The 17,624-nt window shown below is 36.7% G+C and overlaps 1 protein-coding gene and 1 pseudogene across 7 annotated transcripts in view; both read left to right on the forward strand.

Moving 5' to 3' along the window:
• Positions 1 to 17,624, forward strand: part of LOC309861221 (uncharacterized protein) — a 535,944-nt gene that overhangs the window by 34,675 nt on the left and 483,645 nt on the right. The window lies entirely within an intron of this gene.
• On the forward strand, positions 2,504 to 3,008 carry LOC309861225 (ATP synthase subunit d, mitochondrial-like; annotated as a pseudogene). Its single transcript has 2 exons — positions 2,504 to 2,739; positions 2,813 to 3,008. The product of its transcript is annotated as an ATP synthase subunit d, mitochondrial-like (transcript).

The following is a 17,624-nucleotide window of genomic DNA, read 5'->3' on the forward strand; positions in this document are numbered from 1 at the left end:
GTTGCTGTGACTGGGCAGTAGGACTTGGGAATAGAAGATGAGGGTAGAAAGGAGGAGACAAAAAATAGGTTTTCAGATATGTACTGAATTTTTAAAATAATTTTTTATGTTTAAATAGAAGAAATTGCTAGGTTGTCTCCATTTTGTGATGTACAACCTGATTGCATCCCTTAATTGCTTTCTTTGAACAATTTAACTTTAGGACAGTCATTGTGAGAGGGAATGGGAATGTCTGGAGGTTATGGAAAAACTGAAGGAAAATATTCAAGAAGGAATTTCTGGTATATGTCTTTCTCAGTAAGTGCATAAAAGGGCTAAGATGTCCAGTATAAATAAAATCAGCCAAAAGCTTGTGTTCCACGATTTATATTTTAACCCTTGATATTTATTCTCCCTCCCTTATGCCACAAAATATACATGACAATAAAATGAGCACTTTTGTAGCATGGTTCATGTGTCTCAGGTTATATAAATATATTGCATTTCTCAATGTCAACATTACATTGTTGTATCTATGCTAGTTTCTCTGTTAAAAATGACATTTTCTATTTTGGTGATATAAAGTGAGTTTTTATTTTTTTATTTTATTTTATTTTTTTTTTTAATTTTTTATTTTTTATAAACATATATTTTTATCCCCAGGGGTACAGGTCTGTGAATCACCAGGTTTACACACTTCACAGCACTCACCAAAGCACATACCCTCCCCATTGTCCATAGTTTTTAAATAGGATTGGAGGGGCACCTGGCTGGCTCAGTTGATAGAGCCTGCAACTCTTGATCTCAGTACTGTGATTTTGAGACCCATGTTGGGTTTAGATATTATTTAAAAATAAAATCTTTAAAGATAAAGAAATAACTACTATTGGGTATTTTTGGCGAAATCCTTCATTTGCCTGGATTAGATAAGCTATTTCTCTTAGGCATATGCTAAAGGGTGGAACTATAGATTTCTAGGTATGTAGTACACAATTATCATATCTTAGTTTTTATTGCATGAACACAATTATAATATCTTAGTTTTCACTACTAGTGTGGTATAAGTACAGTTCTGTATGATTTCAGTTGTCTGTGTTATTGATGTTATGGATAATCTTTAAAGAATTCTGTTTTAGAGTCTTTTTAATTGAATTTAATGATACATAGTTTTGATTCTGAGAAATCTTTATATTCTTATACACAAGACTCAAAGGACATGAATGTTAAATGTGTTAGATGTTGGTTAGGATCTTAATCTAGGAGTGAAATCAAAGAAAAGGCATTTGTTTTAGTTAAAATTAAAGGTTGAAAGCAATAGTATCACTTGGTGTGTTCTACATTTTATGTGTTTTTAGTACTTTAAAGACTCAAAAAACATCATTCACTTTTGTTGGCATATCAGTCAGGGTTCACCAGATAAACAGAACCAATAAGATACATGTCCCATATACATATACACAGGTATATTCATGATTTAAGAAAGAGGTCACCCACTTGTGACTGGCAAGTCTAAATTCTGCAGGGCAGGCTGGAAACCTAGGAGGTAATGCTGTAGGCTGGAGGCCAAATATCTTCTTGTCCATGACCATCTGGTTTTGCTCTTAAAGCCTTCAACTTAAGAGATGAGCCCCACCAATATTTTTGAGGATAATGTCTGTTCTTTAAAGTCAACTGATGGTAGATGGTAGCAACTTCTACAGAATACTTTCATAATTACACATGGATTAGTGTTTCATTAAATGACTGGGTACCATATAAAGTATAACCAAGTTGACATATAAAATTAAACATCACAATTGGCCTTTTAAAAAAATATTTATGTCATAAGTCACAAAAATGCCTGGGGTCACACTATCAAACTATTACCACAGAACACATTAGACAACAACCCTGAAGTGAAAAATTTTAAATTCCAGAGATAGTAGCTGGTAGCCATTTGCTTATTAAGAATTATTAATTGAGTGTTCTTTAAGAGCTAGTATTGGAAAAGAACAATATGCAAAACTACAAATGGACTCTGCTTTCACAAATATTGATTATTGTCAATACTTAAGAAAGAGAAAAAAGGGGCGCCTGGGTGGCTCAGTGGGTTAAAGCCTCTGCCTTCGGCTCAGGTCATGATCCCAGGGTCCTGGGATTGAGCCCCACATCGGGCTCTCTGCTCAGCGGGGAGCCTGCTTCCTCCTCTCTCTTACTGCCTCTCTGCCTACTTGTAATCTCTGTCTGTCAAATAAATAAATAAAATCTTTAAAAAAATAAATGGTTGTTAACCCAAAGACAAACCCATTTATTAAAAGCCCATTTTACTGGCTTGCCTTATGTAAACTTTTTTTTTTAAACATAAACTTTCTATTTCAAGGTCTAAAATGGTCAACTTTCTCTTTAATTAAATGATTTATATTACTTTGAAACTGTTTTTTAGAGATTTACAAGAACAGTTTTAGAAATTTTTCTTAATTTTAGTTCATTGGTACTGTGGAATTGTCTATTTTTAAGGCACTGTGTCCTGCTGGGCTACCAGGGTTGGTGAAGGATCTCAAGATGGCTGAGCGAAAACTTGCTTTAAAGGCCATTGATTGGGTAGATTATGGGGAGATCATACCCCAAAACCTAAAGGTCCTTGTTAACTCCCTGAAATCCCATAATGAGACCTTTACCTCCATGTTGGCTGCTGTCCCTGAGAATCCACCTGCTACTGACTGGACTTACTACAAAGCCAGTTTGGTAAAGGCTGCCTTGGTAGATGACTTTGAGAAAAAGGTTTAATGCCTGGAAGGTTCCTGTGCCAGAGGACAAATAGACTGTTCAGGTGGATGCTGAACAAAAAGAAGATGTGAAAAGTTGTGTTGAGTTTTTGTCTCTCTCAAAGGCTAGGACTGAGTTATATGAAAAAATAGCTGGAGAAGATGAAGAACATGGTTCCATTTGATCAGATGATTGTTGAGGACCTGAATGAAGTCTTCCCAGAAACCAAATTAGACAAGAAGAAATATCCCTATTGGCCTCACAAGCCAATTCAAAATTTATAAACTTGAGTTGGTGAGAAAGCTGTGGCCTTGTATTACAGACACTGGACATTAAAAATAATTATATGGTAATAAAAAAAAAGCACCATGTCCTTTGATCTAGAAGTAGAAACTCTGGTCTGTATCAGTTTTCACTGACCTTATGCTTATTGATTATGTGCCATAATAATAATAAAAATTCTTTTAAAGTTAACTAATTTATGAAATGTCTAATTCCTTCAGTCATAGTTGTGTTTTAGAGATCAGGAAACCGATGTGCAGAGAGGTTAAGTGACTTGCCCATGGTATTACAAGCAATAAATGATGGAACAGGATTCAAACTTTATTCAGACGCTTTTTGAATCTGTAGCCTGTAGTGTTTTCCGACCTTAACTCAGCTTGTCTTTGTATGAAACTTAGTAAGGTTACTGGATCTTTTGGGATAACCTGTGTAATTATGTATTCCTTAGTATATAAGGGTCTATGTTAGTTTTCATTGTAATTTAGGGCTTATTTAATAAAGTTTTCTGTCTTCCATAGTGTGTATAACTTTTGCCAAATGATTAAAATATGTCATTTCCCCTTTTGTCTTGGTTGCCCATAAATTCGCGGTTAATATTAATACTCACTTGTAGTAGTTTTCTCATTTGTTGTTTCTCATGTAATTATGTCCTGTGTTTCTTCATTTAGTTGCTAAGTTCTTCCCTTAGTTTTAAATTAACCTGCCTTATAACAATATTTTAAATTATAAATCACCACAGTCTTTTAAAGATTCTAGATAGACAAAAATGAATGTAAAATATTTATTATTTTATAATCTGATTGCTTTGTTTTGTTCACTGATGTGTCCAAGTACCTAAAACAGCAGATAACACAGAGTAAATATTGGTGAATGAGTGGATTGAATTAATCTCTTTCTTTTAGACATCTAGCTGATTCCAAGTAGAATTTAAATTTATTCATACTTAATGTATTTACAGACGTGGTAGACTTTGCTGTTTTACTTTACATCTTCTATTTGACGTGTTTTTCCATTTTACTGTCCTTTCTTTCTTTGGATTGATATCATGATTAATTTTATGTGTCTACTTCACTGGGCTGAAAGGGTACCCAGCTACCTGGTCAAACACTCTTTGGTCAGACATCCCAAGTGTGTCCGTAAGGGTATTTCTGGATGTGAGATTACCATTTGAATAGGTAGACTGAGTAAAGCAGATTGCTCTCCCAATATGGGTGAGCCTCATCTAATCTGTTGAAGATCTGCATAGAACTGAAACATTTAACTTTTCCTAGGTCTCATTCCAGTTGGCTTTTAGACAAGAAATAGACTTGGCTCTCCTGGTTCTCAGGTCTTTGGGTTTGGATTGGAACTACACCATCAGTTCTCTCTTGAGTCTCCAGTTAACTGACTGCAGCTCTTGGGACTCTCAGCCTCCATAATTTCATGAATCAACATATACATCCATCCTATTGGTTTTAGTTCTGTTTCTCTGGATATCCCCAAGTAATACGATTGATAATTTAACAGTTTTCCATTTTCCCCCTAATTTAAAAGTTCTACAGTCTGTTTCTGTTCATTTAATGGTTCTAGAAATAATAATAAACATAATGATCATAGCCTAAAGTTAATCACTACATTTAACCTCCTTTTGAATAGTATTTTAACCCCATTTCTTCTGCTCCTGACACATTGCTATTGTGCTTTGTATAGTTTTTAACCCCTGAGATTTTACTGTTACTATTTTTTATATTTTATATTTATATACAAATACATATTTGGCTCTGTATTTGCTGTTGTTTCTTGCATGTTGAATCTTGTATCTGGAATACATTCCTGCTCCTACTAGTATATTTTTGAACATTTCTTCTAGAGACTTTCTGCTGATGACCCACTCTGTTTTATTGTTTTAAGGAAGTTGTTTTGTTAATTCTTTAACCATATTTTGCTGGGTATAAAATTCAGGATTAGGAATAATTTTTGTCATTATATTTAAGGTCTCATTCTGCTGTTTTCTGGGTTTCACTGTTTTAGTGATGTTATTTATTGATCTGACCCTCATATGTACACACATGAATATATGTATTTATGTATATATTAGCTTTGGGGCATATTTTGTATATCATGTAATTCACCCATTTCAATTATATAATTCAGTGATTTTTTTTTTTTAAGTAAATTTAGCAGTTTTGTGTAGCCATCACCATTGATTAATTTTAGAACATTTCTATCACTCTGCTAAGAAACCTCATGTCAGGGGCACCTGGGTGGCTCAGTGGGTTAAGGCCTCTGCCTTTGGCTCAGGCCATGATCCCAGGGTCCTGTGATTGAACCCCGAATCGGGCTCTCTGCTCAGCAGTGAGCCTGCTTCCTCCCTCTCTCTCTGCCTACTTGTGATCTCTGTCTGTCAAATAAATAAATAAAATCTTAAAAAAAAAAAAGAAACCATGTCCATTAACTGTTAATCCCCATCCCCCCTTATCCCAGATAGCACTAATCTGTTTTTTTTTTCTTTAGATTTTCCTATTCTGGAAATGTCATATAAATCAAGTCATAGAATACGTGATTTTACTACTAGTAGGAATATAAAATGATGCAAAAACTTTGGATAACAATCTAGAAGTCTCTTGTAAAAAGTAAAAAACAAATTTGTCAGGTGACTGGTAGTTCTATTCTTAGGTATCTACACAAAAGAGATAAAACATATGCAAAGATTTACACATGATTTCTTTTAGCAGCATTATTCATATTCATAGTCAAAACCTGAAAAAATCTAAATGTCCAACAGCTGATGAATGGAGAGACAAAATGTGGTATATCCATATAGTAGAATACTACTCATCAATAGAAAGAAGAAATTACTAATACATGCTTTAACATACATGAACCTCAAAAATATTATGCTAAATGAAAGAATGCCATCTTTGGCTCAGGTCATGATCCCAGGGTCCTGGGATTGAGCCCCATGTTGGACTCCCTGCTCAGCAGGGAGCCTGCTTCTTCTTCTCCCTCTGCCTGCTGCTCTGTCTGCTTGTGCTTTTCCTTTGTCAAATAAATAAATAAAATCTCAGAAAAAAACAAAAGTTTTAGCTCAAACATTTAGCTCTGATCTATTTTTTAAAATATTTATTCATTCGAGAGAGAGATGGAGACAGAGCACAAGCAGGGGGAGAGGCAGAAGGAGAGGGAGAAGCAGACTCCTGCTGAGCTGGGAACTCGAAATGGGGCTCTATTCCAGGATGTGAAGATCATGACAAGCTGAAGGCAGACACCCAGTCATCTGAGCCACCCAGGTGCTCTGTGCTCTGATCTATTTTCTGTTGATTTATATATATATATAGTATGAGATAAAGGTCTGACTTCATCTTTTGACTTATGGATAACTGTGCTCGCTTCGGCAGCACATATACTGACTTATGGATAACTAGTTTTCCTAGTACCATTCATTAAAAAGACTGTCCCTTCCCTCTGAATTTCCTTTACACCTTTGTTGAAAATCATTTCACCATAAGTATAATTTATTTCTGTACTCACTTCTATTCTAGTGATTTCCAGGCCTGTCTGTTGCTAGTACCATATAGTATTGATAGCAACTAAAGTAGTTTTATATTAAATTTTGAAATTAGAAAGTATAAGTTGTCCAGCTTTGCTTTTCTTTGTCAAAATTATTTTGGTATTCTCTGTGAATTCTTTTTTTTTTGTCTTTAAGGTTTTATTGATTATTTGTCAGAGAGAGAGAGAGCACACAAGCAGAGGGAACAGCAGGCAGAGAGAGAAGCAGGGTCCTTGCTGAGCAAGGGATCTGATGCGGGACTCGATCCTGGAACCCTGGATCATGACCTGAGGCGAAGGCAGACATTAACCGAGTGAGCCACCTGGTGTCCCTCTCTATGAATTCTATACAAATTTTGCAATTTTATATAATTTGCAATTCTATATAAATTTTAGGATTATTTTACCAATTTCTGCCAAAAGGCTGCTGAAGTTTTGGTAGGGATTGTGTTGAATACATGAATCAGCCTGGGGAGTATTGCTGTTTTAACAGTCTCGAACTTTCTATTTCACAAACTTGACATGTGACCCTTTTGACAGTAACCTTCATTTTTCTTCCTTCCACTGTGGTTGCTTTTATGGTCTTGCTCTTTCCTTTTAGATCTAAGTAATTTCATGTGATGTCTTTAAGTGTGGATTTCTTTTTATTTATACTGCTTGGGAAGTTTTGGCTTCTTGATTATGTGAATTGGTGTCTTTGATCAGTTCCGGACATTTTGTTGATCTCTTCAAGTATTGTTTTTATAAATCTGAAATAGCGTCAATTCAAACATGCACCATTTATGCACCACCAAAAGAGAAAAAATGTTACTAATACCTTAATAGTAGTATTAAGTGGGAACACCTGGGTGGCTCAGTTGTTTCAGCATCTGACTCTTGGTTTTGGGGGTGGTAAGATGGAGTCCCATGTCAGGCTTTGTGCTCAGCAGGGAGTGTGTTTGAGATCCTCTCCCTCTGCCCCTCCCCCTGATCTCTCGCTCTCTTGCTTGCATGCTCTCTCTCTCTCTCTCTTTTTTTAAGGATTTTACTTTTTTATTTGATAGAGAACGAGCACACAAGCAAAGGGAGTGACAAGGGAGAGAGAGAAGCAGGCTCCCTGCTGAGCAAGGAGCCTGATGCAGGGCTCAAACCTGAGCCACCCATGCACCCCTTTCTCTCTCTTAAATAAATAAATCTTAAAAAAATATTATATGATGTATGAATTGGTCATACTGACCCTCATTGCTTAGAAATTTGTCACTTTCCCAAAGGACTGGCAAACATTTTTTTTTTATATAATTTTTTATTTTTTATAAATATATATTTTAATCCCCAGGGGTACAGGTCTGTGAATCACCAGGTTTACACACTTCACAGCACTAAAAAACAAAAACAAAAACAAAAAAAACAATTTTATTTTTTATTTGACAGACAGAGATTACAAGTAGGCAGAGAGGCAGGCAGAGAGAGAGGAAGGGAAGGATGCTTCCTGTTGAGCAGAGAGCCTGATGCAGGGCTTGATCCCAGGACCTTGAGATCATGACCTGAGCCAAAGGCAGAGGCTTAACCCACTGAGCCATCCAGGTGCTCCCGTAGCACACTTTTTTTTTTTTTTTAAGGATTTTATTTATTTATTTGACAGACAGAGATCACAAGTAGGCAGAGAGGCAGGCAGAGAGAGAAGAGGAAGCAGGCTCCCTGCTGAGCAGAGAGCCCGATGCGGGGCTCGATCCCAGGACCCTGAGATCATGACCTGAGCTGAAGGCAGCGGCTTAACCCACTGAGCCACCCAGGTGCCCCCGTAGCACACTTTTTAATCCATTTATATTTGATGGACTCTTGGATTGTTTCCATATCTTGGCTTTTGTAATTATGCTGCAGTGAAGATGGGGGTGTAGATATCTCTTTGAGATAATGGTTTTATTTCCTTTGGGTATATACCCAGATGTAGGATTGCTGGATTGATGGCAGTTTATGTGTGTATGTGTGTGTGTGTGTGTTTAAGTAAACCCTACCCCTAATACCAAGAGTTATGTGCTTTACCATCGAAGATAGTCCAGCACCCCACTTGTGGTAGTTCTGTTTTTGATTCTTGAGGAACCTCCATACTTTTTCCATAATACCTCTATCAATTTATATTTCAATATATATTCTCTTTTCTACATACCCTTGCCAAAACTTATTTGTCATCTTTTTGATAATAACCATCCTGACAGGTATGAGATGCTATTTCCTTATGATTTTGATTTGCTTTTCCCAGTTAGTGATAATGAGTATTTTTATATACTTGTTGGCCATTTCAAAGAATGTGTATTTAAATCCTTTGCTTATGTTTTTAAAATATTTTATTTATTCGTTAGAGAGAGAGAGTATGAACAGGGGAGAAAGGCAGAGACAGAGGAGAAAGAAGACTCCCCACCAAGCGGGAAGCCTGAAGTGGGACTCAATCCCAGGACCCTGGGATCATGACCTGAGTCGAAGGCAAATGCCTAACCATCTAAGCTACCTAGATGCCCCCCACCTTTGCCCATTTTTAAACCAGGTTATTTGTTTTTACGCTGTGTGTTATTTACTTTTTTTTTTTTGATACTAATCTCGTCAGATACATGATTTGCAAATATTGAATTTTAACACTCATTTTCCTTTTGAAATTCCATTTGATTTTTTCCCTAATCTGCTTTTTTACTTCTTGTCATTTCCTTGACCTGTGGATATTCGTAGGCATGCCATTCATTTACTATTAAATGTAGTAAGCGTACTTTTATAATCTGTATCTGATAATTCTAATATTTAAAGTCTTAATGGTCTCTTGCTGTTGTTTTTCATTTATGTAGGCTTTTGTCCCCTGCTGCTTTGTTTCCTTGTATTCTTGGTTCTTTCTCATTGCCTTTGCAAAATTATATGGAGAGTCTTGGTGGCTTAGAGTAAAGCTGCCTTTCTATAGAGAGGACGTGCATTTACTTTTACCAAAGAATCTAGGACCATTTCAAGAAAAATCACAGCTTGAGTTCTCGTCCTCATTCAAGGTAAGGAGAACCTGGTCAGGAAATCCCCATAAAGTTCAGCCTATGGCCAAAGATTTTCAGTAATGGTAGAGTAGAGGTTTTATGGTTTCAGGCCTTACATTAAATCTTTAATCCATTTCAATCTAATTTTTGTGGGTGATGTAAGATAGTAGTCTAGTTTTATATTTTTGCATGTGGCTGTCCAGTTTTCCTAGCACCATTTACTGAGGGGCCTAGCTTTTCTCCTTTCTATATTCTTGGTTCTTTTGTTACAGATTAATTGGCCGTGTGTGTGGGTTTATTTCTGGATTCTTTATTCTGTTCTGTTCATCTATGAGTCTTTTTCTTTTTTTTTTTTAAGATTTTATTTATTTGTCAGAGAGAGAGAGCACAAGCAGGGGGAGTGACAGGCAGAGGGAGAAGCAGGCTTCATGCTGAGCAAGCAGCCAATGTGGGACTCCATCCCAGGGCCCTGGGATCATGACCAGAGCCAAAGGCAGATGCTTAACCAATTGAGCCACCCAAGTGTCCCTATGTGTCTGTTTTTGTGCTGTAATCATACTGATCTGATTTCTATAACCCTAACCCTAACCCTTTCATCAGTGTTTTAAAGTTTTCAGTGTAGAGGGCTTTCACTTCCTTGGTTAAATTTATTCCCAGATATTATTCTTTTTAATGCAATTGTAAAGTGATTGTTTTCTTAATTTCTTTTTCTGAGAGTTTGTTATTAGTACCTGCAACAGATATTTGTATATTGATTTTTATATCCCATAGCTTTACTGAATTTGCTGATTAGTTCCAACAATTTTTTGGTGGAGTCTTTAGGGTTTTCCTGTGTTTAAAATCATGTTTTCTCGGGGCCTGGGTGGCTCAGTTGGTTAAGCATCTGCCTTCAGCTTGGGTCGTGAACCCTGGGTCCTGAGCTTGAGCCCTGCATTGGGCTCCCTTCTTGGAGTGAACCTACTTTTCTGCTTTTTCCTCTCCCTCTGCCTGCTGCTTCCCCTGCTATGCTCTGTCTCTCTCTGTGTCATGTAAAGAAATAAAATCTTGTTTTCTATGAATAGTGACAATTTTACTTCTTCCTTTTCAATTTGGATGCTTCTTATTTGTTTTACTTGCTTCATTGCTGTGGCTAGGTTTTCCAATATTATCTTGACTAAAAGTGGGGAGAGTGGGTATTCTTGTCTTGTTCTTGATCTCAGGATAAAGTATATAATATTAGCTATGGACTTTAAATGTATGGCCTTTATTATGTTGAAGTACATTTACTCTATACTCACTTTGTTGAGAATTTTTTATTAATCATAAAAGGATGTTGAATTTTGTTAAATTTTTTTTTCTGCACCTCTTGAGTTGATCATGTGATTTTTATCTTTCAATTTGTTAATGTGGTGTATTGTGCTGATTGATTTGCAGATGTTGATATATCCTTGCCTCCCTGGAATAAATTCTAGTTGATCGTGGTGTATTATTCTTTTAATGTATTTTTCAACTTGGTTTGTTAATATTTCATTCAAAATTTTTGCATCTGTCTTGATCAGGATATTAGCCTGCAATTTTTTTGTGGTGTCCTTGTGAGGTTTTGTTACCAGGGTAATGCTAGCCTTGTGAAATGAGTTTGGAAATGTTCCCTCCTCTTTAGTTTTTTGGAAGAGTTTGAAAAGTGTAGGTATTAAATCTTTAAGTATTTCCTAGAATTCACCAGTGAAGCTCTCTGGTCTTGGACTTTTTTTTTTTTTTTTTTGGGAAGTTATGATTATTCAGTATGCTTAGTAGTAGTGATTGGTCTATTTACATTTTTATTTCTAAATCATTAAATCTTGGAAGATTGTGTTTCTTGAAATTTATGCATTTCAGTTGTACAGTTTGTTGGCATGTAACTATTTATAGTAGGTTTCTTATGATCTTTTGTATTTCTGTGGTATCATTGTAATTTCTTTCATGTCTGATTTTATTTATTTGAGCCATTTCTCTTTTTTTCTTGGTGAATCTGCTAAAGATTTGTCATTTTCTTTATCATTTTGTAGAAACAACTCAATTTCACAGATCTCTTCTATTGTCTTTTCAGTCTCTATTACATTTATTTCATTTCTGATGCTCGTTATTTGTTTTCTTCCAACTTTGGGCATCATTCATCCTTTTTCTAGTTCCTTTAGGTATAAAGTTAGATTGTTTGTATGAGATCACGTGATCTAGCCTGGAGAATATTTATGTGCATTTGAGAAGAATGTGTATTCTGCTGTTTTTAGATGGCATATAATATATATATCAAGTCCCTCTGATCTGATGTGTTGATGTTTCCTTACGAGTTTTCTGTTTCAGTGAGCAATCTATTGATGTAAGTGAGGTATTAAAGTCCCTTGCTATTATTGTATTGCTGTCATTATGTCCCTTTGGGTGTTTTAAATTTTGCTTTATATATTTAGGTACTCCTTTTATAGGTGCATATTTACAAATCTTATATCCTCTTGTGTGATTAACCCCTTTATCATTATATAATGCTCTTCTTTTTCCTTTTATATAGTCTTTGTTTTAAAGACTATTTTTTTTTAAAGATTTTATTTGTTTATTTGACAGAGAGAAATCACAAGTAGACGGAGAGGCAGGCAGAGAGAGAGAGAGGGAAGCAGGCTCCCTGCTGAGCAGAGAGCCCGATGCGGGACTTGATCCCAGGACCCTGAGATCATGACCTGAGCCGAAGGCAGTGGCTTAACCCACTGAGCCACCCAGGTGCCCCTTAAAGACTATTTTATCTGATATAACTACTCCAGCTTTTTTTTTTTTTTGGATTTCTGTTTGTGTGGAACTTTTTTCATCCCTTCACTTTCATTCTGTGTGTGTCCTTATATTGGAAGTGAGTCTATTGTAGGCAGTGTACAGTTTGGTCTTTTTTTATTCATTCAACCACTCTGTGTCTTTTAAAATTTTATTTATTTATTTATTTAATATTTAAGGTAACGTATACTGTATTATTTGCCCCTCAGGTACAGGTCTGTGAATCATCAGGCTTACACACTTCACAGCATTCACCATAGCACATACCCTCCCCAATGTCCATAACCCAGCCACTCTATCCCTACCCTCCCACCCCCAGCAGCCCTCAGTTTGTTTTGTGAGATTAAGAGTCTCTTATGGTTTGCCTTTTCCCAATCCCATCTTGTTTCATTTTTTCCTTCCTTACCCCCCATGAAACCTCGCCCTGTCTCTCAAATTCCTCATATCAGAGAGATCATATGATAATTGTCTTTCCTGATTAACTTATTTCGCTAAGCACAATACCCTCTAGTTCCCTCCACGTCATTGCAAATGCCAAGATTTCATTTCTTTTGATGGCTGAATAGTATTCCATTATATATACATACCACATATTCTTTATCCATTCCTCTGTTGATGGACATCTAGGTTCCTTCCATAGTTTGGCCATTGTGAATATTGGGGTGCATGTGCCCCTTTGGATCACTACATTTGTCTCTTTAGGGTAAATACCAGTAGTGCAATTGCTGGGTCATAATGTAGCTCTATTTTCAGCTTTTTGAGGAACCTCCATGCTGTTTTCCAGAGTGGCTGCACCAGCTTGCATTCCCATCAACAGTGTAGAAGGGTTCCCTTTCTCCACATCTAGGCAATGGTTCTGTGATGCTGTGGCTGAGGTGGGAGAAGTTCCTGCCTAAATTGAGGATTTTGATGGATTCCTGTATCACTTTGAGGTCTTTCATCCATTTTGAGTCTCCTTTTGTGTATGGTGTAAGAAAATGATCCAGTTTCATTCTTCTGCATGTGGCTGTCCAATCTTCCCAACACCATTTGTTGAAGAGACTGTCTTTTTTCCATTGGACATTCTTTCCTGCTTTGTAGAATATTACTTGACCATAGAGTTGAAGGTCTATTTCTGGACTCTATTCTGTTCCATTAATCTGTGTGTCTGTTTTTGTGCCAGTACCATGCTGTCTTGATGTTTACAACTTTGAAATAGAGCTTGACATCTGGAATTGTGATGCCACCAACTTTGGCTTTCCTCTGGCTATTCAGGGTCTTTTCTGGTTCCATATTAATTTTAGGATTATTTTTCCCATTTCTTTGAAAAAAATTGATGGTATTTTAAGGGATTGCATTAAATATGTAGATTGTTTTAGGTAGCATAGATATTTTCTCAATATTTGTTCTTCCAATCCGTGAGCATGGAATGTTTTTCCATTTCTTTGTGTCTTCTTCTATTTCTTTCATGAGTACTTTATAGTTGTATGAGTACAGATTCTTTCCTTCCTTGGTTAGGTTTATTTCTAGGTATCGTATGGTTTTGGGTGCAGTTGTAAATGGGATCAACTCCTTAATGTCTCTTTCTTCTGTCTGGCTGGGGGTGTATAGAAATGCAACTGATTTCTATGCATTGATTTTATATCCTGACACTTTATTGAATTCCTGTACGAGTTTTAGTGGTTCTGGTGTGGAGTCTTTGGGATTTTCCACATAAAGTATCATTTCTTCTGCAAAGAGTGAGAGTTTGTTTGACTTCTTTTTTGCTGATTTGGATGCCTTTAATTTCTTTTTGTGGTTTGATTGCTGAGGCTAGGACTGCTAGTACTATGTTGAATAGTACTAGGACTGCCATGTTCCTGACCTTAAGGGTAAAGGTATCAATTTTTCCCCATTAAGAATGATATTCGCTGTGGGTTTTTAATAGGTGGCTTTGATGGTATTGAGGTATGTATCCTCTATCCCTACACTTTGAAAAATTTTGATCAAGAAAGGATGTTGTACTTTGTCAAATGCTTTTACAGCATCTACTGAGAATATCATATGGTTCTTGTTCTTTCTTTTATTAATGTGTTGTATGACATTGATTGATTTGTGGATGTTGAACCAACCTTGCAGCCCAGGAATTAATCCCACTTGGTCGTGGTGAAAAATCTTTTTAATGTACTGTTGGGTCCTATTGGCTAGTATTTTGGTGCAAATTTCCACATCCATGTTCATCAAGAATATTGGTCTGTAATTCTCCTTTATGATGGGGTCTTATCTGGTTTTGGAATTAAGGTAATGCTGGCCTCATAAAATGAGTTTGAAAGTTTTCCTTCCATTTCTACTTTTTGGAACACTTTCAGGAAAATAGGTATTAATTATTCTTTAAATGTTTGGAAAAATTCCCCTGGGAAGCCGTCTGGCCTTGGGCTCTTGTTTGTTGGCAGGTTTTTGATGACTACTTCAATCTCCTTACTGGTTATGGGTCTGATCAGGTTTTCTGTTTCTTCCTGGTTCAGTTTTGGCAGTTAATATGTCTCTAGGAATGCATCCGTTTCTTCCAGATTGTCAAACTTGCTGGCATATAGTTGCTCATAATAATATGTTCTTATAATTGTTTGTATTTCTTTCATGTTGTTTGTGATCTCTTGTCTTCCATGATTTTATTAATTTGGGCTCTTTCTCTTTTCTTTTTGAAAAGTCTGGCCAGGGGTTTATCAATCTTATTAATTCTTTCAAAGAACCAGCTCCTAGTTTCTTTGATTTGTTCTACTGTTCTTTTGGTTTCTATTTCATTGATTTCTGCTCTGATCTGTATGATTTCTCTTTTCCTATTGGGCTTAGGCTTTCTTTGCTATTCTTTCCTCTAACTCCTTTAGGTATAGAATTAAGTTGTGTACTTGGGACCTTTCTTGTTACTCGAGAAAGGCTTGTACTGCTATATATTTTCCTCTCAGGACTGCCTTTGTTGTGTCCCACAGATTTTGAATTGTTGTATTTTCATTATCATTTGTTTCCATGATTTTTTTCAATTCTTCTTTAATTTCCCGGTTGACCCATTCATTCTTTAGAAGGATGCTGTTTAGTCTCCATGTATTTGGGTTCTTTCCAAATTTCCTCTTGTGATTGAGTTCTAGCTTCAGAGCATGGTGGTCTGAAAATAAGCAGGGAATGATCCCAATCTTTTGATACCGGTTGAGACCTGACTTAGGACCCAGGATGTGATCTATTCTGGAGAATGTTCCATGTGCACTAGAGAAGAATGTGTATTCTGTTGCTTTGGGATGGAATGTTCTGAATATATCTGTGACAAAGACCCCAGAAAAATATACTCTAATGAAATTAGAAGAGACCTGAAACTGGGGGGAGAAGAAAGTGGGAAAAAAATTATACATATAATTTTTTTTTTTAAGACTGGTGAATAGAACAGAGCCACCCACTTGATTTTGGTTATATTCTGGTCTCTTAGAAGAAAATACCTCCCAAAATTCTAAGGAAAGAAAAACTATATATATATATACAAAAATAAGGGTAAACATGATAAAAGAATGGAATATGACTGTAAAGATGAAAAGTAAAAAAGGTTCTGAAAAAGGAATTGATAAGATAAATTGTTTGGGAAAAGAGAAAAAAAAAGAGGAAAGAATGTGATCAGGCTGAAGACTAGAACAAAGCCATGTGCTAGATTTAGGGTATATTTTGATCTTTTAGAAGAAATTGTATCCCAAATTTTTAAAGAAAAAAACCCTACGTGTATACCAAAAACAAGGTTAAATAAAATGAAGCTATAAAATATGACTATAACCATGAAAATTTAAAAGATTTTTTAAAAAAGGTATTGATAAGATAAAATAGTTAAAAAATGTTAAAATAGGAAAGATGAAAAGTTAAAAAAACAGAATAAGAAAAAAATGAAACTAAAAAAATTTAACTTTGAAAGACTAAAGGATCATGGGGAAAAAGCCATGAATTTTATATGTTGCTATTTGTATCTCGAGTTCTCCAGTTGTTACTATCAGTGAACTGGTCTTGGCTAGATGTTCTTGCTGTACTTTGGGGGAGGGGCCTCTTGTGGTGATTCTTAAATGTCTTTGCCTGAGGTGGAATTGCACTGCTATTGCCAGGGACCAGGCTAAGTAATCCACTTGGGTTTGCTCTTGATATCTTTTGTTCCCTGAACACTTTTGGTACACTTAGGAGGATAGAAATGAGGATGGCAGCCTTCAAATCTCTGGCCCGGAGGAACTGAGCACTCGGGGCCCCACTTCTCAGTGAGCCCTCAGAGAAAAGCAGTCAATCCCTCCCATCTCCCTGGTTTTGGATCACACTGAGCTCACCCAGCCTGTGACTGAACATTTTTATTTCTGCTACACAGCCCTATTTGGGGTTTCCAGACCCAGCAGATTCTGCCACCTGCTCCTGCGCTGCTCCTCTCAGAGTAGGAAGGAGGGTATCTCTCCGCATGTGCCACTTGTGGATTCCCTACTCAGAGAGCAGTTGCCCAAGTGTGCCTTGGATAACAGTTTAAGGTAACCCTAAGCTGAGAGCGCACTCTTCAACTCTGTCTCTGTGGTTGGCTTCCCTGCTCCAAAACCTGGGAGCTCTGCCATACTCAGACACCCCAGTCTTTCTGTGACACTGCAGGTCTTGAGACCACACTGTCCCTGTGATGGCTCCATCCCCCATAGCCTCTGGAGCAACATCCCTCAGTGGAGCGGACTTCTAAAAGTTCATATTTTGTGCTCCACTGCTTTCTTACTTGCTGGTAGCCAGACCTTCCCACTGCAGTCTGCCTTCCTGTTGCTTTGTATTCACTTCTCCACACATCCTATCTTCCGGAATGTGGTCAATTTTCTGTTCCTAGAATTGCTACTCTTCTCTTCTATCTCCTGTGAAGTATGTAGGTATTCAGAATAGTTGATAACTATCTAGCTAAACTCCTGGGACCTGATGATGTTTCAGTCTCCTACTCCTCCGCCATCTTGCTTCTTTCCCCCACTCTTTGTCTTTTGTCTTTTTTTTTTTTAAAAAGATTTTATTTATTTACTTGACAGACAGAGATCACAAGTATGCAGAGAGAAAGGGGGAAGCAGGCTCCCTGCTGAGCAGAGAGCCCAATGTGGGGCTCGATCCCAGGACCCCGGGACTATGACCCTAGCCGAAGGCAGAGGCTTTAACCCACTGAGCCAACCAACATCCCTATACTTTCATATTCTTAATACTGGGTTAATACCCTTTCTTGTAAGGCTGGTTTAGTACTGATGATGTTTTTAGGTTTTTTTTTTTTTAATCTAGAATACTCTTTATCTCTTTTTTCAATTCTGAATGAAAGCCTTGTTGGGTAATGTATTCTTTTTTTTTTTTTTT

This window comes from Mustela nivalis (genome assembly GCF_964662115.1).
Source record: "Mustela nivalis genome assembly, chromosome: 3".
NCBI lineage: Eukaryota > Metazoa > Chordata > Mammalia > Carnivora > Mustelidae > Mustela > Mustela nivalis.